At 51.7% G+C, this 22,791-nt stretch overlaps 1 pseudogene; it reads left to right on the top strand.

The window, feature by feature from the left end:
* The window catches only part of LOC118261124 (olfactory receptor 14C36-like), a 28,656-nt pseudogene extending 6,394 nt beyond the window's left edge, over window positions 1-22,262 (top strand).
* The last annotated feature ends 529 nt before the right edge of the window (window positions 22,263-22,791 follow it).

Raw genomic sequence — 22,791 nt, 5'->3', positions numbered from 1 at the left:
CTAGACAACTTCCTGACACACATAAAACAAAACAAAATAAAACAAAAAAACTAAACCACAGAGCTTGCCCATACCCTAACCAGAGACCTGACACCACAAGCAGAACACCAAACACTCCCAATAAATATTTCCTTAATCTCTAAACCAGCAAGGTGAGCCCTAGTCCCTAATCTCATGCATGAACACCTAACATGCAAAGTCCCCGTTCCTGTGCATTAACCTACTCATCTGCAACCCCTCTCCTAAACCTTTACTTGAGGCACTTGGCCCTTCGGGGCAGGGCAGGCATTGTGAGGAGGCTGTGCAGTCACATGGCATTCCAAGATGAATGTGGGGGGCCATGGATCTGATCAGCTCGTCAAACACAAGGAGGAGATGGGTGGGAATGCTCTAATGAGCTCAGCTCTGCCTCAGGATCTCCTGCCCCAGCAGGAGGAATGTGACTGGGGCAGTGACTGTGAGGTCACTTCTGTCTCTGCAGTTGATAGGGCAGCAACAGGAACGTGTCACAGAAAGGGACTGTGAGGTCACTTCTGTCTGTAGGTGACAAGTCACCCTTGACTTCTCCCTGGGATCTGTACTTTTTGGCTGACATCTGCCAGTGGCCCTGGATAGGCCAGCAGAAGGCACCTGGCTTGGCATGCTGACTGTGGGATCCCCTCTGCCTCCATCCCCAGGAGGACCCAGACAGAAAGAAGGCCCACATAGGGGTTGTCCTGTCCCTTCTGCTTGAGTCCATGACTGGACAGCAGGAGGCACAAGGCTTGGGTGCTTCTCACCAAGAAGCTGCAAGGCCAGCAGCAGGCCCATGGCTTGGCAGATGCTGGTGAGGTGACTTGTGTCTGGTAGGCAAACAGGCCGCAAGGAGCCTGATGGGTTGGGATGCCTACTTCAGGAGTGGTTTCCACCCTGATGGAGCTTTCTTTGGAAGTAGAAAAGAGCAGGACGAGAAAAAACTGCCACAAAGCGTATCTTGGAAGGGTGGCACTGGCCATGAGAAGGAAGAAATATCCCTCAAAGGGTCAGTGCATGTGGTGCCAGAGGTCTCCCCAAGAGTGTTGTGGTCAGACCCTGGCTATGTGTTTCAAGGAACAGCTGGTGAGGGTTGACAAGACATTGGTGAAATGATGGAAATGCTGGGATGAGATCAAGGTGGTGAACAGAGATGGGTGTCTGCAGACTTCAAGGAAATAGGACAAAGTGTGGCACAGCACAGGAAAGCCTGCAGAGGAGAAGGTAGAGGGCGCTGGCAAGAATGGAAGGCCCCAAGAGCCCTGACATTTTTGTCCCTTTGGCTAGAGTTTATGAGGAGACATGTTATATTCATTGCAAGCTAACCTCATTGCTTCCTTGCAACCCTATGCAGAGGTGGAGAGGTGTCATACCACTGTTCTTCTCATGGGATCGCACTGCCCACCACATCCCACAGACCCTAGGAAGAGCCCTGAGCGAGATGTGGGGGTTCAGGATCTCCCCTCCCAGTGGCTGGGGTCAGGCCTTGGACCTTTTACTTCACTAAAACAAACCAAGACTTTTCTCAGTACAGTGCCTTTGCCTACCTGCAATCATGGCCTCCAATTATCTGCCCTAACAAGTCCCTGGGGAGGCTTTGTATGGTAACAGCCCTCAGTGGGGCCCATTAATACCCCAAGTCAATTCGACTGTTCCTTCTGACTTTACTTTCTTAAGCAATTGCATCATTCTCCTCTCAGTACCTGTGCTTCATAGACTCAGCACCAAAATACACCATGGAACTCATTAAAATGCAGAAACTCCTAAGGAGCCATATCTCTCCCAAAGTTTTCTTCAAGACTTGTACAGCTAATTGGAGAGCTTTCATGGTGTAGTTAAGGAGGAAGATTTCAAAGAGCATCTAATAAAAATCCTTTCTCATTTTAAAGGATGGATTTTGCTGCATTTCAGTTTGGAGCATCATTCTCCTACTGATACTGACCCAGGGTGACTTTGGAGACATGCATAGGGAGGAAAAGCAGAGAGGTCTGACTGCATGGACAACCTTATTCCTCACCACCCCAGCCCTGCCATTTCTCTCATTGGCGCTTGCATCACTTTTCCTTACACCACATTTCTGCACTGTAGTCTGCAGCTGGATGTTACTGCTGCTTTACACCAGCTCCTTATAGAGCTGTCTGCACTCAGGCACAGAAGGGTTTTTCCTGTTTCCAAACAAACAACAGGAAAACATGCTGCAATTTTCTAAAAAGCAAAGAAAGCTCCTCATCTTGTATGCCTCCAGTGAGGTATACCTTCCCAAAAGGATGACTGCACAATAAGGGTTTTATACTGAGAGATAGGAAATTATAAGTATTAAGATAAGTATTAATCCATATGATATGAATTCAGTGATAAATGATGAGGAGTTTCCTTAGGACACAATTAGACAGACTGCTGATAGATGAGCAAGCTTGAACTCCCTGAAGCTCAAAGCAGCAGCTGGGTTGGGTGAGAGCAGGTCTGAATGATCAAAGAATAAGGGGAGGGCAAAGCAGGAGAACCATGGGAAGTGCATAGGTCCAGACAGGCAGCTGGACAAAGGACATCCAACATGGACTGTTTAATCAAGACAGATGCAAGTACCTGGAAGATGAGGAAGCACACCATGACAGACAAAGCAACGACAATGCAAGTACAGAACATCAGTATTTGTTTTCCTGTGACGAATACAGATCTTTAAAATTCACATTCCTTCATGATACACTGTGTGACATTTTAGGGAAGGGATTGAATCATTTGAGGTTATAAATAGTTGCTTTATTAGTTAAGTACTGAACAAATTACTGGGTATTCAGGCAGAGCTTTGCTGTCTGACCATAAGCAACCAGTGCCAAGATCTTCAGAGTAGTTTATTCACATTTGAAATATTTCCTTGAAGTCACATTTCATGGTTATGCCTTCAATAAAATCATTAGGCCTCCAGAGGCTCTGGTGCATTTAAAGTAATTCCCTGGAATGGAAGCTGTGTGAAAGGACCTGCAGGAGACCAGAGCCCATTGGTGGATCAGGTGGAGACAGACAAGAGTTCCCAGGGCACATCCACTGCCAGCAGTGGTCTTTGAACCTGAAACTGCAGGCCAACCCAGCACATGAAACCCCTTCAAAGACAAACCCCTTCTTCAGTGGGTTCTTGGGGTTGATCTGAAGTTGAAATGGCCACTGGGATCCCAAGATACTCTCCCTTGTTCCTAGTAGACACCTAAACATCCATTTACCATCCTGGGTCAACTGTGAAAAACTCAGGCTGAAAGACTCAAGAGCAGGACATTTCAAATGGCTGAGGCAGAACCCATCAGTTTGCCCCACTTTGGGAAATCCTCCCTTTCAAACTGGGAATATGAAAGTGAAAAATGTGAAATGACCTGTCAGGTCAATGCACAGAGTAAGGGAAAGTCATATGTATTGTGCTGCTTTGGCAGAAGGCAAAAAGCACTGCATTGTGCCTAAGACCAATCAAGGAGACCTAATCCAGTTCATCTAAGATAAAGCAGAGTGAAGGACGATATGTCCTAACACGAAGAAGGATGTAAATCACTGGTGAAGGAACTGTCTTTCTATGCCACCACCAATATACAGAAGCACGACGTTACCTAAAGGTAACACATCCCACTCTGGCTCTGTCATCCTGTAGGGCAGGGGAGACGGAGCTGACAGCCAAGGGACACATTTGGGTGTGGAAGTTGGGGCCCAGCAGAGACAAGGTCAGGAAGTTTCCTGGCAATGTCCCTGACCTGGACCCCAGGTAGGCAGCAGACTTCCCTACGGGTAGGGTCCGGCGGACATATGGGGCCCTCTGTTCCCCTTAGAAGGCTTTGCCTTCTCCCTGCACACCACGTGGAAGTGTCTGGCCCTGGACACTCCATGACCACCTTGCCGGTCCTGGCGGGCTGCGGTGAGAGGATGAATGCACTGGGCCCCCTTCCTGCTCTTCCCAGGCCAGCTAGGGCCCAGAGCGGCCTCCTCTCCCCTGCCCCTGCAGCTCTGGGCTCCCTTCACGCAGCCCTGGCCCTGCAGCACCAAGCCCTGCTGGGAGCCCTCCCCTGCATGCTCCCACCACTCCCTGACGCTGCTGTTGCCCTCTGCCGCACACTGCCCAGCCCAGCCCAGCCCCTGCCCACCTCTCCCCACCTCCCTGCCCTCTCCCCAGCCCAGCCCAGCCCAGTCCTGCAGCCCAGGCTGGGCTGGCCTCATGGCAGTGCCCACTGCAGGCTGCTGCAGGGCTGTAGGCACGGCCACCACAGCCCCAGCCCCTCGCAAGGCACCGCAGCTGCTGGGACAAAGGCGGCCTCTTTGGTTGGGCTCTCCAGCAGCCCCTGGGCTGGGGTCAGCCACGGCTCAGGAAATGGAGGTCCGTGAAGCTGCAGGAGCCGTGGTCTCTTGCCTGGGAGATCCCCAGCACAGAGTGCCTATGCCCCGCAGGGCCAGCCCCACTCCCCAAGCCAGTACAGGAGACCTGGCTCAGCACCAGGCAGTGCTTGGCAGGACCATGGGGTGTCTCTAAGGGCACAAAGGGCAGGCAAGTGCAGTACCAGAGGTGGCACACAAGATTTCAAATACGGTCTCTTCTATTATTCTTCAGTCTTACGTGCCTTCGCCTACTCGCTCTTCACCACCTCTCCTGGCATTGCAGAGCCCTCCTTAGACCAAGGAGTCCTCAGATTCGCCTTTTCCTTTACCAGACTCTTCTTTGGATGGTCATTCATTTTATGAGGTTCTAATCACTACCCACTGAGCACATTGTCCCTGCAGATCCCCTGACATCTCCTGGCAGATCCAGATTCCTCTCCAGGCTGGCGTCGACCATCATACCCAAAGCAGGTGCACATTCCCATACAGATGAGTCCAAGACCTGTTGTTTTCTGATTTGGTAAGTGCTGTCATAAAGGGAGATCTTGGTCCAGCCCTGGTCTCCTCACAGACCTACCCTGTGAACCTAATGAACCTGAGGACAGGAAGCCTGTGTCCTTCACTCCATGAAGAACCCCAGAAAACAAAAGAGCAGGGAGCAACCCCTTGGCTGTATTCCTGACAGCAGCTTTGGAAGAGGCAACCAGGCTTCAGGGTTTGCCATGAGCAGCCCTTTTTGTTTCCGTGGTGGTATCAGGGAAGTCAGCTGTGACCCAGGGCTGCACATTGCCTGCTGCTGCCTGCAGCCATATGGACACCTCTGCAGAGACAGCAAGACTGTAATCAAGGCACACAAGACCTCAGGGCTTACCCAAATACAAGAACAGAAGAAAACAATGAGGAAGCAAAAAGAAAGCAGCAGTGAAAAGGCCACATCCCGCTGCTGGCCATGGCCATGGCTCCAGGGAAGCAGCAGCCCCAACCCAAAGGCAGCAGAGAGGCAGAGGCAGAGCCCAGTGGGCAGTGAAGGGCAGCCCTGAGGGTCACCGGGGCTGCTCCTCCATGTGGCAGCTGGGCTCTTGGCCCTGAGCCCCTCCTGCGTGCTGGGGCTGCTCCCCCAGCACTAGAAAAGGTGTGATCAGATTGGACCTTAGACCAGTGAGGTTCTGATGGCATCTTTATTGTTTTTATCTGCACAGGAAGCCTGGTTGTATAGGTACAGAAGGTGATTAGTATAGAATAAATTAATGAATTTACAGGCAGAACACTAAGAAAAGCAGGATTAAAGTCAAAATCATTTGAGAACATAAAAAAAAAAAAAGAAAAGAAAAACATTGGCAAAACATTTTCTGAGATATTGTGGGAATCCTTTAAGGAATATATGAACATTACTGATATGGAAAATTTTCAAAGAGTTTCCTCACTGTATCCTTCAGCTCCTGGTTCCTCTTGCTGTAGATGAGGGGGTTCACTGTTGGAGGCACCACCGAGTACAGAAATGACACCACCAGGTCCAAGGATTGGAAGGAGATGCTGGTGGGCTTTAGGTGGGCAAACATGATTGTGCTGAGAAAGAGGGAGACCGCGTCCAGGTGAGGGAGGCATGTGGAAAAGGCTTTGTGCCGGCCATGCTCAGAGGGCATCCTCAGCACCACCCTGAAGATCTGCACATACGACACCACAATGAAAACAAAATGACAAAAGAATACACAAAGGCTAAAACCAATAACCACATGTTCCCTGTGGTAGTCTGAGTCTGAGCAGGAAAGCTTTGAGGATCTGGGGGATTTCACAGAAGAACTGCTCCACAGCATTGCCTTGGCAGAGGGGCAGGGAAAATGTATTGGCCGTGTGCAGGACACCATGGAGAAAGCCACTGCCCCAGGCAGCTGCTGCCATCTAGGCACAAGCTCTGGTGCCCAGGACGCTCCCATAGTGCAGGGGCTTGCAGATGGCAACATAGCGGTCGTATGCCATGACAGTGATGAGCGAATACTCTGCATCAAAGAATGAGACTAAAAAAAGGACTTGAGATGCGCATCCTTGATAGGAGATGTCCTTGGTGTCCCAGAGGGAATTGGCCATGGCTTTGGGGAGAGTGGATGGAGATGCAGCCGAGGGCGAGGTTGAGGAGGAAGAAGTACATGGGGGTGTGGAGGCGGTGGTCACAGGCTACGGCGGTGAGGCTGAGGCCGTTGCCCAGGAGGGCAGCCAGGTAGTTGCCCAGGAAGAGCGCGAAGTGCAGGAGCTGCAGCTCCCGCGTGTCTGTAAATGCCAGCAGGAGGAACACGGTGATGGAACTGCTGTTGGGCATTTCGTAGTTCTAGGCATGGGGTCCTGACCACAGAGGAAAAAGGCAGTAAGGAAGTACAACAGAATTATCTGGTAAGAACTAATTCAGTTTTGGAGTATTCATCATAGATGTTGCAGGTTCATTTCTTGAGTTGTGACTGATGCTGCCTGAGGGTGTCCCTGGGAGTAGGATACTCTACTGTGGGCAATGTTGCAGTCAGTCCTCACCTATAATAATAAGGAAAGGGGAATGTGGTAATCACAGATAAAATTCACTCCTCATATCAGGTGATTATCCACATTGCCTTTCCAAATTCACCCAACTGCAGAGCAGGCCTGTCTGGATTTCTTTTCTGTATACTGTCGTTCCTGCTGCACTCCAGGGGAAACCTTGTGGCTCCACAGAGGCAAACGGACTGTCCCTTTAGTGCAGAGTCTTCCTTCAGAGGGGACAGCCAGTCTGTCCATAAAGGCTGCTCTCTTCTGCTGCCATGTCTATGAGCTGCGGGATAATTACACTCACATGTTCACCTGAAAAGAACCAGGGCACTGCTGAATCCATGCTCAAAGTGCACATCTCCAGACCCTTCACCCTGTCCCCATACTCCCCTTCCCCCAAGCACACTGAGGGCTCACTCCATGTGCATGTGAAACCCCCATCCCCAGCCAGCCTGGAAACAAGAACAGCAGCAGCACGGCCAGGTGGAGAAGCCAGGAGGAATGCCAGCGTGCTGCTGCCAAGGAAGGCAAGGCCAGGGAGGGACAGACGGACGCAGCAGATCCTCCTCTGCTGCAGATCTGTCTGCAGAGGAGGCAGCTCCTGCTGGGGACACCGGGGGCTTGAGGGCAGAGGCTCTGCTGGTGGGAGAGGAGAGCAGGGGGTGTCCCAGGGAAGGTGCCTGCCCTGCAGGGGATGGCAGGGAGGTGCCTGAGCCCTCCCTCACACAGCATTTCTGGCAGCAGCTCCCTCTCACCACCTGCCCATGTCCCTGCTGCCTGCCCATGTCCCTGCTGGGAGCGGGTTCTCTGTCCCCACATCTCCTCCCTGTCCACGCTCACAGACCCCACCCCTTAAGCTGTGTGCTGAGCTCTGCCCTGCAGAGGACTCCTGAGTACAGGGCCCTGTCCATGGGCATCACAGGGGTTGCAGCTCCTAAAGATCAGCTCAATTAAAACCTGAGGAGACCACAAACATGATGTTGGTGCAGTCTTTAAGCTGAGGTGCCTGAAGGGACTTTATCAAGTTCATCGTTGACATATTGATCTCTCAGTGCAATACTCTAGGAATCTCAGTCTCCTCTACAATTCAGAAAATCCATTGCCATGAAACCTGCTTCCCCTCCACTGCAGGAATCTGAAAGCACACAACCAAAAAAAGCCTCTTCAGATTAACCAAGCCTTGGTCTTCCTCTGGAAATGCCCCCTCATAAATGCCATTCTCTAAAGCATCTTCTAGTCCACATTACAGGTGGAGTGAGACCTATCCTGACAGATGCTATCAGCCATCGGATGTGCCAGCTGTAGAGGACCCCTTTGGCAACTACACCTGCATTGCCCTGCTACCAGAGACTCACGGTGTCAAGAGTCTGCAGATGTGTCCTGCCACATGCTGCCCTCTGTTGTTGCGCTCCTCACTGCCTCCAGCCCCTCTCTCCTTCTCTCCTCTCCTCATGCCACCTGTGGTCAGAGCTCCCAGCCCTACTGCACTGTGCAGGGGAGCTGCTCCTGGGCAGAGCTGTCTCTCTGCAGTGCTGCCCACTTGCCAGGAGCTCCTCTTGGGCCCAGGAGCCTGGCCCAGCTCAGCACCTGACCATGGCATCGCTTGCTCTGTGCCACTGGGCTCCCTCAAGGTGTCCCCAAGGCCTCAGGGCTGACAGCTCCTGAAGGCAGCAGGGTCTCTGCTGGGGTGTGGTGCTTGCAGCAGACTGAAGTCATCTCAGACTGCTTCTCTCTGAACACGGGAAGACATGTGATTTGTGTTATTAGAGTGTGGTTGTCAAGCATGTTGTGCTTTAAGCTGGCAGGCAGCTCAGCACCACACAGCTCACCCTTACCCCCAAAAAGCTCATGTGTTGAGATAAGGACAGTTTGATAGGACAGAAAAGGAAGAGATGATGATGATGATAATAATAATAATAGTAATAATATGTAGAAAGCAAGGGATGCACAATGCAATTGCTTGCCACCCACTGACCGATGCCCAGCCCGAGCCAGAGCTGCAGCCCCCTTGACCCTGGCCAGCCTGCATCAGGATCCAGTGTGCCGGTCCCTTGACCTTATTTTGTTTAATGTAAAATCATATTTCAGAAGGATTTGGTACATTTTCTCCCCTTTCTCAAGAACAGCCTCTGCTTTGTAACCCCACATGATGATGCCATCAATGTACTGCTGGTGTTCAGGAGCTTCCCCCTGTTCCAGGGCAGTCTGGGTCTGTCCATGGCAAATGGTAGGGCTGTGTTTCCACCCCTGGGGCAGTTGATTTCAGGTGGACTGGGTGCCCCTCCAAATTAAAGCAAACTGTTACCTGCATGCTGCTGGCAAAGGAATGGAGAAAATGCATTAGGGATATCAATTGTGGCATAGCAGTAGGCTGCCTTTGACTCCAGTTTGTATTGAAGATCTAGCATGCCCATCACTGCAGCACTCGGCAGTAGTGAGACTTCATTCAGGCCACGATAGTCCACTGTTAGCCTCCACTCACCATTAGACCTTTGCAGTATCCATAGAGGACAATTAAAAGGGGAGCGAGTCTAGCTGATCGATCCTTGGCTCTCCAGTCGATGAACCAGCTCATGGACGGGAATCAGGGAGTCTCAGTGCAATATTTCTGCTGGCGCGCTCCTGTGGTACTGATGGACACCTTCCTTTCTTCCACCCTCAGCAACCCCACAATAGAAGGGTACTGTGAGAGATCAGCAAGGCACACAACTGTTTAATTTCCTCCGTCTCCAGTTAACAGTTGGGATCCCCATGTCAGTCCAGAAATACAGATGGGTTCTGCCCCTTTATAGCTTGATGACATCACAGTACACTGTGCTCCAGTGTCCACTAGTGCCTTATACTTTTATGGGTCTGATGTGCCAGGCCATTTAATCCACACAGTCCAATAAACCTGATTGTCTCTTTACTCCCCTTGGCTTGAGGCAGGGTCCCTCTAGTCCTGCTCATAGTATTCATCACTGCGTTTGGAGGACTGCCCACTAGAAACTGGAGCAGAAATTTTATCAGAACCCCTTTTAGCCACAGTTTTACCTTGCGCTTCATGTATCCATGCCTTTAGGGTGGAGGTAGATTTTTGCATCCCATTTTCTCATGGCCTTTCCATAGTCACACAGTTAATACCACAGGGTGGCACTTAGTATGTACCTACTATATCAACTTTCTTGAGCAGAGGGATGCTTACACCTGACAGTTGAGGTGTTGGTTCATTCAGCTGGGGAGGCAGATGTATTCTCTTGTAGTTCTTGCATCTCATGAGAAAGTTTCTCCATAGATGAGACACAAGTCCATAGGGAACAAGAGAGACTTTCTTTGTAATGCCATAGTTGGCTAGCCAATTCATCCACTGCGGGTTCCTCTTTGTCTTTGCAGGTCATTACTGCCAATGAGTTGGCATATGATGATGGTGCTCTCTGTATAATCGTCTGCCACATGGGTCATGTGCACTTGACTTCACCTGGATCTTTGGATAGCTGTTTGTTGTCTAGGTTTCTACAAATCGCCTTCAGCATGACTAATTCCCTCAGGTACCGGATACCCCTCTGCATGGTGGTCCACTTCCCTGGTTGACATACAAGATCTTTCTTGAAGGGATACCTTTCCTTGACGCCTGACAGGATTAAGTTTCTTGTGTCCTTTTCCAATGGCTTTGTCAATCATCCCTTCGCTAGAGGGGGATCCCAGCTGCTTGGCTTCCCTGCCCTCTAATTCCAGGCTATTGGCGCTCTTTCTCCATGCACTGGAGCTGCCAGTTGACAATGTGCTCACTGAGATGATGGCTGAAATCTTTTCCCTTATCTCATAGCTTACCCTGGGAAAGGGATCACTTGGTTTCTGATGTTTATATGATCTCTTCTTTTTTGTCCTCCTGCTTTCACGATGGCCCTTCTTTGGAGAAACCTGCCTCATCTTCTTCTTCCTCCTTTCTCATCTGGGTAGGAGTTTCTTTCCTTTCTAAAGAAAAACTGACTTTCACACCCATTGTTTTCTCTTGCATGTAGAGGCAACCGATACTGGCACAAGCTGGTTCTCTGGCCCAGCCCTGGGGCCCATCGCAGGGGCTGGAGTGGCTGCAGAGGCCCAATCACAGGAGTTGTTCAGGCTGCGGGGCCTTTCAGAGGAGTTGGAATGGCTGCAGGGCCTCTTGCAGGTTTTGGAGTGGCTATAGGACCTGTCACAGGGGTTGGTTTAACTTTGGGCTCACCTCTGGAGCTGGAGCACCTGCAGGGACTGTTGCAGGGTTTGAAGTGGCTGTTAGGCCCTTTGCAAGGGTAGGAGTGGCTTCTGGGCCTGTCACAGGGGCTGGCATGTGCCTGCAGGAAAAGTCACAGGGGTTGGGGAGGTGTTGACTATGGCTTGTTGAGCATAGGTCAAGCCCCAGCACATTGCAGTGATTTGTGTCTTTGGAATTGCCAGGGTGATGACACACCTTTTTTAAGCATTTCACAGGTTTTTTAGGATTCTGCACTTCCTCAGAGGTGAAGTTCCAAAGCGCTGGATGTGCCCACTGCTCTAGGTACCTGCCCATAACCTCCCACACTCCCTGCCACTCCTAACTCTCCTGCCTCTGGACAGATCTCTGGATGGCATGCTTAAGTGGTTGTTTGACATTAAACAAAAGCTGAAACACATTCAGGAGACATAACAATAGGAACATGCTGGTTTGACCATCCCAAGGATATTCAAAGCTTTGAAGAGCTATTGTAATTAGCCTGGAGGAGAAGGGGGAGGTGAAGGAGAAAGGGACAGTGAAGAAGTGGGGAAGAAAGGATTCTGCCCCCACCCCTCCACACACTTCCTCTGCTGCCCTGCATAGATTTACTCTCTGAGGAGAAAAGGCAAAGAGTATAAAAGAGTGTAATACTTAATAGTTTCTAAGAGATGAAGAGATGGTTCCCAAAGTGTGGAGGCGGCCATAATTTTATCCTATCATAAGTCAGTGTTATCCAGTACAGCAAAAGAGTAACCTTAAACCAGCCCCCAGAATTGATAAACAGCATGACATGGAAGACAGACAGTTAGTAATGTGCTGTACAATACAATTCTGAAAAGAAGCACAACAGACCCAAGATCAAAAAAAATCACCATTGTGATCAGCAACTGTTAAACTGATCTAATGCTTATAACAATTTACTTTTAAAATGCTCTGGTCAGATCTGTCATCTCAAACTTTGTGCTCCATGCTAGGCACCAAAAAGATTTGCTGTTGTTTGACTTTGTTTGGCTGTTGTTTGGCAGGCAGGTCAGCACTACAAAGCTATTCATCCAATGGGATGGAGTACAGAACAGGGAGGAAAAAAAAAAAAAAAAAAGGACACAAAAGGAATAATAATTTATTATTATTATTATTATTAATACTACTACAGACACCAATAGACTAAGGGCATGACACTTTTGTGTGCATATCAAAAGACAGGAAAGGTGGTGGTGATTAATTGGAAAATGTCAGACCTGAGCATGACAGAGATGGTATGGAATAAGCAGTGGATATTGTCCTAGTTTTGGCTGAGATAAAGTTATTTTTAATTCCTAGTAGCTGGTATGGTGCTGTGTTTCATATTTACAGAATCACAGAAGAGTTTGTGTAGGATAGGACCTTAAATATCATGTATCACAGAATCACAGAATCACAGAATCGCCTAGGTTGGAAGAGACCTCCAAGATCGTCTAGTCCAACCTCTGTCCTAACACTAACAAAACCTCCACTAAACCATATCACTAAGGACTACATCTAAACGTCTTTTAAAGACCTCCAGGGATGGCGACTCAACCACTTCCCTGGGCAGCCCATTCCAATGCCTAACAACCCTTTCAGTAAAGAAGTTCTTCCTAATATCCAACCTAAACCTCCCCTGGCGCAACTTTAGGCCATTCCCCCTCGTCCTGTCACCAGGCACGTGGGAGAATAGACCAACCCCCACCTCTCTACAGCCTCCTTTAAGGTACCTATAGAGAGCGATGAGGTCTCCCCTGAGCCTCCTCTTCTCCAGGCTAAACAAGCCCAGCTCCCTCAGCCGCTCCTCGTAAGACTTGTTCTCCAGACCCCACACCAGCTTTGTCGCCCTTCTCTGGACTCTCTCGAGCACCTCCATGTCCTTCTTGTAGCGAGGGGCCCAAAACCGAACACAGTACTCGAGGTGTGGCCTCACCAGAGCCGAGTACAGGGGGACAATCACTTCCCTAGACCTGCTGGCCACGCTGCTTCTTATACAAGCCAGGATGCTGTTGGCCTTCTTGGCCATCTGAGCACACTGCTGGCTCATATTCAGCTGCCTATCAACCAGTACTCCCAGGTCCTTCTCTGCCAGGCAGCTTTCCAACCACTCATCTCCCAGCCTGTAGCGCTGCTCGGGGTTGTTGCGCCCCAGGTGCAGGACCCAGCACTTGGCCTTGTTGAACTTCATACAGTGGACCTCAGCCCATCGGTCCAGCCTATCCAGATCCTCCTGCAGAGCCTTCCTTCCCTCGGGCAGATCGACACACGCACCTAACTTGGTGTCATCTGCAAACTTACTGAGGGTGCACTCGATCCCCTCGTCCAGGTCATCGATAAAGATATTAAAGAGGGCCGGCCCCAGCACTGAGCCCTGGGGGACTCCACTAGTAACCGGCCTCCAACTGGATTTGACTCCATTCACGACAAGTCTTTGGGCCCGGCCATCCAGCCAGTTTTTAACCCAACGAAGCATACGCCAGTCCAAGCCACTGAGCAGCCAGTTTCTTGAGGAGAATGTTGTGGGAAACAGTGTCAAAAGCCTTACTGAAGTCAAGGTAGATCACATCCACAGCCTTCCCCTCATCCACCAGGCGCGTCACTTGGTCATAGAAGGAGATCAGGTTCGTCAAGCAGGACCTACCTTTCATAAACCCATGCTGACTGGGCCTGATCGCCTGGTTGCCCTTCAAGTGCCTCGTGACGACATTCAAGATAATCTGCTCCATGAGCTTCCCTGGCACTGAGGTCAAACTAACAGGCCTATAGTTCCCCGGGTCTACCCTGCGGCCCTTCTTGTAGATGGGCGTCACATTTGCTAGCCGCCAGTCGACTGGGACCTCTCCTGATAGCCAGGACTGCCAATAAATGATGGAAAGCGGCTTGGCCAGCTCCTCCACCAGTTCTCTCAATACCCTCAGGTGGATCCCATCCAGCCCCATCGACTTGAGTACATCCAAGTGCTGTAGCAGGTCGCCAACCATTTCCTCGTGGATAGCGAGGGCCACATCCTGCTCCCCATCCCCTTCCACCAGCTCAGGGTACTGGGTATCCAGAGAACAACTGGTCTTGCCACTAAAGACTGAGGCAAAGAAGGCATTGAGTACCTCAGCCTTTTCCTCATCTTTTGTAACTAAGTTTCCCCCCGCATCCAGTAAAGGATGGAGATTCTCCTTAGTCCTCCTTTTTGTGCTGATGTATTTGTAAAAACTTTTTTTGTTATCTTTAATGGCAGTAGCCAGATTGAGCTCCAGATGAGCTTTGGCCTTCCTAATTTTATCCCTGCACAGCCTTGCAACATCCTTATAGTCCTCTTGAGTAGCCCACCCTTTTTTCCAAAGATTATAAACCCTCTTTTTTCTCCTAAGCTCGAGCCACAACTCTCTGTTCAGCCAGGCCGGTCTAGTTCCGCGCCGGCTCGTCTTCGGGCATGTGGGGACAGACCGCTCCTGATCCATTAAGATTTCCTTCTTGAAGAGTGCCCAGCCTTCCTGGACTCCTCTGCCCTTCAGAACCTCCTCCCAAGGGACTCTGCCAACCAGTGTCCTGAACAGCTCAAAGTCAGCCCTCTGGAAGTCCAAGACAGCGGTTTTACTGGTCCCCTTCCTGACTTCGCCAAGAATAGAGAACTGAACCATTTCGTGGTCACTCTGCCCAAGACAGCTCTCGACCACCACATCTCCCACCAGTCCGTCACTGTTTGTGAACAGAAGGTCTAGCAGGGCACCTCCCCTGGTAGGCTCACTAACCAGCTGCGTCAGGAAGCTATCTTCCACGCTCTCCAGAAACCTCTTAGACTGCTTTCTCTGGGCTGTGTTGTGCTTCCAGGATATGTCTGGGAAGTTGAAGTCCCCCACAAGAACAAGCGCTGACGATTTCGCGGCTTCTGCCAGCTGCCTGTAGAACTCCTCATCCGTCTCCTCATCCTGGTTCGGTGGTCTATAACAGACCCCCACCAGGATGCTTGCCTTGTTGGCCTTCCCTCTGATCCTAACCCAAAGAGACTCAACCTTATCATTCCCAGCCTCAAGTTCCTCAACATCAAAACACTCTCTAATATAGAGAGCCACACCACCACCCCTTCTGTGCTGCCTGTCCCTTCTGAAGAGCCTATAGCCAGGCATTGCAGCACTCCAGTCATGAGAGTGGTCCCACCACGTTTCCGTGATGGCAACCAAGTCATAGCCTTCCTGCTGCACGATGGCTTCCAGCTCCTCTTGTTTGTTACCCATGCTGCGTGCATTAGTGTAGATGCACTTCAGTCGGGCCATTGCCTTCTCCCCTGGCCTTGCCATTGTTCCCCCTGGTAGAGCTCCAACAAGACTTATTTCAGCCCAGTCCCCCTTCTTTCCTAGTTTAAAGCCCTCTCAACGAGCCCTGCCAGCTCCTGGGCTAGGATCCGTTTTCCCCTTGGAGATAGGGACCCGTCTGCGGTCACCAGGCCGGGTGCCGAGTAAAGCGCCCCATGGTCAAAAAACCCAAAATTTCTGTATTGGCACCAGCCTCTGAGCCACGTGTTAATCAGGTGGGCTTTCCGTGTCTTCTCGGTACCCCTCCCTGCCACTGCAGGGATGGACGAAAACACCACCTGTACTCCCGCTCCATCCACTAACCGTCCCAGTCCCCTAAAGTCCCTTTTAATAGCCTTCAGGCTTCTCTCTTCAATATCATCACTGCCAGCCTGGACTATCAAAAGAGGGTAGTAGTCAGAGGGGCGAACCAGGTTGGGAAGCTTCCTGGCAACATCCCTGACCCTGGCCCCAGGGAGGCAGCAGACTTCCCTACGGGTAGGGTCAGGTCGACAAATAGGGCCCTCTGTTCCCCTGAGAAGGGAGTCACCTACAACGATCACCCTTCTGTCTTTCTTGGTGGAGGCTGTCTTGAGGCATGGAGTCAGCTTCCTCGCCCTAGGCATCCTCCTGGGTAGACTTTCTACCTCATCCTCACCCACCGGCCTCTCAAGCTCCAGGGCCTCAAATCTGTTATGTAAGGGCACCTGGGAAGGAGGGGCCGGTGGGGGGGTGTGTTGCCTGCGAGGTCGAGCAGGGACCTGTCTCCATTCCTCCTCAACTCCTAGGTCCCCTCCCTCTGCCCGACAGCGACAGGGCAGGGGGTCCACCCCCATTTGGGGTGTCTCGCCCCGGTACCTCTCCTTCAAGCCCTGCAGGGAGTCGCTCCACCAGTCTATCTCCCGCTCACACTCCCTGATAGCCCTCAACCTATCCACCTCCTCTTTGAGTTCTGTCACCAGGCGGACCAGGTCATCCACCTGCTCGCACCTCACACACACGGAGCCTCTGCCTCCCTCAGATGGCAGCAACAGACTCAGACACTCCCTGCACCCAGAGACCTGAACTGCCGCATTGTTGAGCAGGCGGTCAGTCTGGGTGGACACAGACTTTCTAGAGAGAGCAGTCTGCCTGGTGTAGACCATTGCAGCCTAGTTAGCAGTCGACAGCCGTTAAAGGTGTTGTTCTTATGGGCGGGGGGAAACTCTGCCCTCTCCGCCCTCCCTGCTCGAACTGCCGCGCAAACTGCCGCGCCCCGCCCTTCTGACACGCCACGCCCTGTTTGCCCGTCCTGTTCGCTGCGCTCCTGGTCGCTCGCGCTCCCTAGGGGCTCCTTTTGAACGGCCGGGGAGGGGGCGCTGCTGGCTCCGCCTACGCCTCGTCAGCCGCCTCGTCAGCCTCCCTCACGAGGGCTGCCGGGTCCTGGCAGCTCCCTCGAGCGGCCTCGATGTAACTCCAACTCTCCTGCCATAGGCAGAGACACCTTCCGCTAGACCAGGTCAAACCTTCCAGACCTTCCTCAAAGCCCCATCCAACCTGGCCTTGAACAATTCCAGAGATGGGGCATCCACAACTTCTCTGGGCAGCCTGTTCCTCACCACCCTCTGAGTAAAGAACTTCTTTCTATTGTCTAGTCTAAGTTTACCCTCTTTCAGTTTAAAACCATTTCCCCTAGTCCTATCACTACCCTTTTTGATGAAGTGTCCCTCCCCAGCTTTCCTGTAGTCCCCTTTAGGTACTGGAAGGCCACTGTAAAGTCTCCCCAGAGCCTTCTCTTCTCCAGGCTGAACAACCCCAACTCCCTCAGCCTGTCTTCATAGGAGATGTACTCCAGCCCATTTGACATCCTCATGGCCCTCCTCTGCACTCTTTCTAATAGATCCATATCCTTCTTACACAGGGAGCCCCAGAGCTGAATACAGTACTTGAGGTGCGGCCTCACCAGGTCTGAGTTACAGAGGGACAATCCCTTCCATACTCCTGCTGATGACAGTGTTCCTGGTACAATCCAGGATGCTGTTGACCTTCTTGGCCACCTGAGCACACTTCTGGCTCATATCCAGCTGACTATTACTGTCCCCAGGGCCTTTACCGCCAGGCAGCTGTCCACCCACTCTTCCCCCAGCCTGTGGCATTACATGGGGTTGTTGTGCCCAAGTGCAGGACCCGGCACATAGCCTTGTTGAACTTCATAGAGTTGGCCTCGGCCCATGGGTGCAGCCTATCCAGATTTCTCTACAGAGCCTTCCTACCCCTGAGCAGACCAACGCTCACTCCTAACTTGGTGTTGTCTACAAACTTATTGAGGGTGCACTTGATCCCCTCATCCAGATCATTGTTGAAGATATTGAAGAGAACTGGCCCCAGTTCTGAGCCCCGGGGGACACCACTAGTGACTGGCCTTCAATTGCCTTTGGCTCCATTTACCATGATTCTTTGGACCTGGACACCCAGCCAGTTTTTAACCCAATGAAGTGTACATTCATCCAGGCCTTGAGCAGCCAGTTTCTCCTGGGAGAATGCTGTGGAAAATGGTTTCAAAAGCCTTACAGAGGTCTAGGTAGACCACATCCACAGCCATCCCCTCGTTCACTGAGCACAACACCTTGTCTTAGAAAAAGATCAGATTTGTCAGGCAGGACCTGCCTTTGATAAACCCATGCTGACTGGGCTTGATCACCTGGTTGTCCTGGAAGTGTTGCATGATGGTACTCAAGATAATCTGCTCCATGAGCTTCCCCAGCTCAGGGGTCAGACTGACAGGCCTATAGTTCCCCAGATCCTCCTTCCAGCCCTTCTAGTAGATGGCCGTCGTATTTTTTAGTCGCCAGTTGACTGGGACCTCCCCTGATAGCCAGGACTGCTGAAAAATGTTTAAAAGTGGCTTGGCAAGCACTTCAGCCAGCTCCCTCAGTACCAAGAGGTGGAGCCCATCTAGCACCCTAAACTTGCGTACATCTAAGTGCAGTAGCAATTCTCTAACCATTTCCTCATGGATTATGAGAGCTTCATTCTGCTCAAGGTCCTTATCTACCAGCTCAGGCAGCTGAGTACCAAGGGAACAACTGGTCTTGCTATAAAACACTGAGGTATAGAATGCACTAAGTACTTCAGCCTTTTCCTCATCTCTTCTAATTCTGTTTTCCCACATCCAATACAGGATGAAGATTCTCCTTAATTCTCCTTCTCTCTCTCTCTCTCTTTTTTTTTTTTTCTTATGTGTTTATTAAACAAACAAATAAAACATTTCTTATTGTCTTTAACAGTAATAGACATATTGAGCTCCAGTTGGGCTTTAGCCCTTCTGATTTTGTCCTTGCATAGCCTAACAACATTTAGCTTCAGACAAAATGACAGCATATATGAGAAGCACAGAAAAGGTGGAACCTGTCCATTCCCTACTCTTCTGTGATTCTGTGCTGCAATTCCATTCAACTGGTTACTACTGCATTCTCCAAATTGTCCTGCAACTCCTGATGGTGTTATACTGTGAGAGGCAGGACAATTAGGGTGAGCCATCTGCCTACAGATATTAACAGCTGACAGTATGGAGCATCTGTCCAGGAGAACCTTGAGAAACTGCAGGATTTTCCCTACAGAAACCTCTCAACATTTACAAGGAGAAGAGCCTAGTTCTGCACCAGAGAAAGAGGAACCCCACACATGAGGGCAGACTGGGACCCTGCTGAGTGAGCAGTGCCCAGGAGGAGGAGGGCCTGGGCACCACGAGGGATCCATACGAGCAGTGGTGCCTGCTCACCAGGAGCCAGGCCAGCCTCCTACAGAGCTGCCTTACGAGGAGCATGGCCACCAAGAAGATCTGAGTTATCAGACTCAGCTCAGATCCAGTGAGACACCACCCGCACAATGGTCTACACCAACAGTGAAAGAAGTACAGGTCTGGGAGTCCTTAGGACAGCCTGGTGTGGAGAGGAGCAAGGGCTGTGGCAAGGCTGAAAGTCCCAACAGGATCCAGGTCTTTGTGTCCATGGCTATGGCTGTTGTCTCTGCCACTGAAGGCCTATGAGGAGGCAGCTTGTCATTAAAGTACCAGGGAATCATTGCCTCCTAGACCCCACCCATGAAGCAGGCAGGGGTCATACCATTCTCCTGCACTCGGCCATGCACATCCCCATCTCCTACTGCCCCAAGAAGAGCCCTGAGCAGTGTGTGACAGAAACAGATCTCCCTTCCTGGGTGCCAGGGGACAAGGCATGGTCCTTTTCTTTGGTGAAATATATCCAGGTTTTCTACACATCAGTGTCACCTTCACATTGCCTTTGTCTCCTTGTCCTCACTGCCTCCAATGTTCTGCTCTAACGAGCTCCAAGGGGGCTGTGTCAGTGTTGGCCCTAAGGGGGACACTGCAGGAAACTTGCAACTGACTTGGACTTCTTGAGAGATTCCTTCAATTGTCTCTCAGTGCCTGAGGTTCGTGGGCTCACCACCAAAGCCCCCAGAGGGGTGATTCCAATGCCTTGGGCTGGGCCTCTGGTGCTGAGCTGGGCCGGGCTCCTGGGCCCAATGGGAGCTCCTGGCAAGAGGGCCCTGGTGCAGGGAGACAGCTCTGCCCAGGAGCAGCTCCTCTACACAGCGCAGCAGCGCTGGGGGCTCTGACTGCAGGCACCCAGGCAGAACGGTATTCCAGGCAGCCTGGAGGGTGCGGGCAGAGGAGAGCTCAGTGCAGGAGAAACCTTCACAGCTCTGCACACGGTAAGTCTCTGGCTGCAGGACAGTGCAGGAGAGGTTCCTGGAAGGGGCTCCTGGATCCGGGACGTCTCTGCCTGGCCAGGAGCTGCCAGGATGTCTCTTGTGGCTCGTGCTGTGTGGAGGAGAAGGTGCTGCAGAGCAGCCTTGGGCAGAGGAAGTGGAGGGCAGGGGCTGCCTGCAAAGAGAAGGCACTTTCTGCAGTCTCTGCCTGCATTTTCCTGCTCTAATTCTTGCGCAGGCTCTGTGTTAACAGAGTTGTAGGGATTGCACAGGTGAAGGAACTTCCTATTGCATTGAACTGAGACATAAACAGGTTAGTGATGAACCTGAGAATATTCCTTCCCTTCTCTCTGCTTACACACTTCACCAGGGCTTTTCTGAGCTGTTCTTTAGGACCTGCAGAGAGGGAGATGTCCCCAGAGCTGTCCCCATCCCCGGGAGGTGTCTGCAGGGCAGAGCTGGGCACACAGTGGATGGGATGGGGTCTGTGAGCATGGATGGGAGGAGACGTGGGGACAGAGAAAGAGCTGCTGGCAGGGACAGCTGCATGGAAGCAGAGACATGGGCAGGCAGTCCTACCATATGACAAGGAGCATATTCCAAATGCTTCTTACACTCCAGAGCTCTTTTCCCTCTGCTGTCTGTGCCAGCCAGATGGCACAGGGGTGTGAGGACAGGTTCTACCTCACCGACACCGCAGCCTCGGCACCGGGTTGGGTCCGCCCTGCCTGCCCATGCCTGCTTCTCTCCCTTGCCCAGCGTGGCAGCTGGTGGTGCCTGATTCTGACAGGAAATCAGAGGGTGAAAATCGGAGGGTGAAGCAGGAGGAGATGCTTCCTATTCTCTCCAGCCAGACACAGGCAGTCTGTGAGCTGATTTCCTCTCTCAGGGTGGGGAACAGAGAAGACTCACATGGAGTCACACAGCCAAACACCCCTCACTCAACAGAGGGATCCCCTTCCCTGGAACCCTCCTCCAAGCACATGGCTCTGTTGGCACCTCTGTGTACCACTGCTCTGGAGCAGAGGTGGCCCATCGGGAGCTGCTGGGCAGAAGCATTTGCTGTGTACAGGACACAGCCAGCACAGAGCAGGGCTCCAGCCAGGGAGAGACAAAAAGGTCCCCTAGAAAGAAAGGCAATGTGAAGGCTTCATTGAAGAATCAAATGGCTATAGCTCAGAGCAATTTTCCCTAACACTCTATATTTTTTCTTCTTTGGCAGTGTCCCTGATGAAGGGCAGCAAATGCCCAACATCAGCTCTGTGAGCGAGTTCCTCCTGCTGGCATTTGCAGACATGCGGGAGCTGCAGCTCCTGCACTTCACGCTCTTCCTGGGCATCTACCTGGCTGCCTTCCTGGGCAACGGCCTCATCCTCACCGCCGTAGCCTGTGACCACCGCCTCCACATCCCCATGTACTTCTTCCTCTTCAACCTCGCCCTCCTCGACCTGGGCTGCATCTCCACCACTCTCCCCAAAGCCGTGACCAATTCTCTGTGGGACACCAGGGTCATCTCCTATGAAGGATGTGCTGCACAGGTCTTTCTATTAGTCTTCTTGATTACAGCAGAATTTTATGTTCTCACCATCATGGCCTACGACCGCTACGTTGCCATCTGCAAGCCCCTGCACTACGGGAGCCTCCTGGGCAGCAGAGCTTGTGCCCAGATGGCAGCAGCTGCCTGGGGCAGTGGCTTTCTCCATGCTGTCCTGCACACGGCCAATACATTTTTCCTGCCCCTCTGCCAAGGCAATGCTGTGGACCAGTTCTTCTGTGAAATCCCCCAGATCCTCAAGCTCTCCTGCTCAGATGCCTACCTCAGGGAAGTTGGGTTTATTGCATTTAGCTTTTGTTTAGGTGCTGGTTGCTTTGTTTTCATTGTGGTGTCGTATGTGCAGATCTTCAGGGCGGTGCTGAGGATGCCCTCTGAGCAGGGCCTGCACAAAGCCTTTACCACGTGCCTCCCTCACCTGGCTGTGGTCTCCCTGTTTATCAGCACTATCGTGTTTGCTGGTGTGAAGCCCCCCACCATCTCCTCCCTATACCTGGATTTTGTGGTGGCAGTTCTGTACTCAGTGGTGCCTCCAGCACTGAACCCGCTCATCTACAGCATGAGGAACCAGGAGCTCAAGCATGCACTAAAGAAGCTGTTTCAGTTGTCTTCCAGAAGCAATTAGCTGCTGCTCTGCTGCTGCAATGGGAAAAGCTCACCAAAAAAACACGGTGTGAGACACAGCCTTTCAGTGCCAGGTACCAGGTCCACAAATGCTGGCCCCAAACTGTGAGAAGCAAAGTAAAAATGTTACGTACAGAAGGAGAGAAGATGGATCCTGAGGATACAGGGCTGCAGGCACCTGTGAGCAGTACAGACACTGACCTGCGGTCTCAATGCTCTTAGGGTAGGGAATAGGAGAAAGAGGCCAGTGCCTGTCCTGTGCCACCTCCCCTCCAGCCCTGCCCTCCTACAGGTGGAGTATTTCTCCCTTACTTGGGCACCAGCAGCGCTTTGCCTCCTCCTCCTCCACAGGGAGATGAGCCACAGGCCTGGCTGTGTGTGAGGGAGCAGCAGACCTGAGCAGAAAAAAAGCCAGTTTCATGGCACTGGGGCATCTGAAGGGTCCAGCCCCTGTGGTTGGGTCTGTTCTCCACAGCAAAGGGCTGTCACCAAGCCCCAGGTCTGTGGTTGCTCCTGCAGCTCCGAGGACC

This window comes from Cygnus atratus, chromosome 34, assembly GCF_013377495.2.
Source record: "Cygnus atratus isolate AKBS03 ecotype Queensland, Australia chromosome 34, CAtr_DNAZoo_HiC_assembly, whole genome shotgun sequence".
Lineage (NCBI taxonomy): Eukaryota > Metazoa > Chordata > Aves > Anseriformes > Anatidae > Cygnus > Cygnus atratus.
The sequence above is the reverse complement of the archived record's forward strand: the minus strand, read 5'-3'. Positions and strand labels throughout refer to the sequence as shown.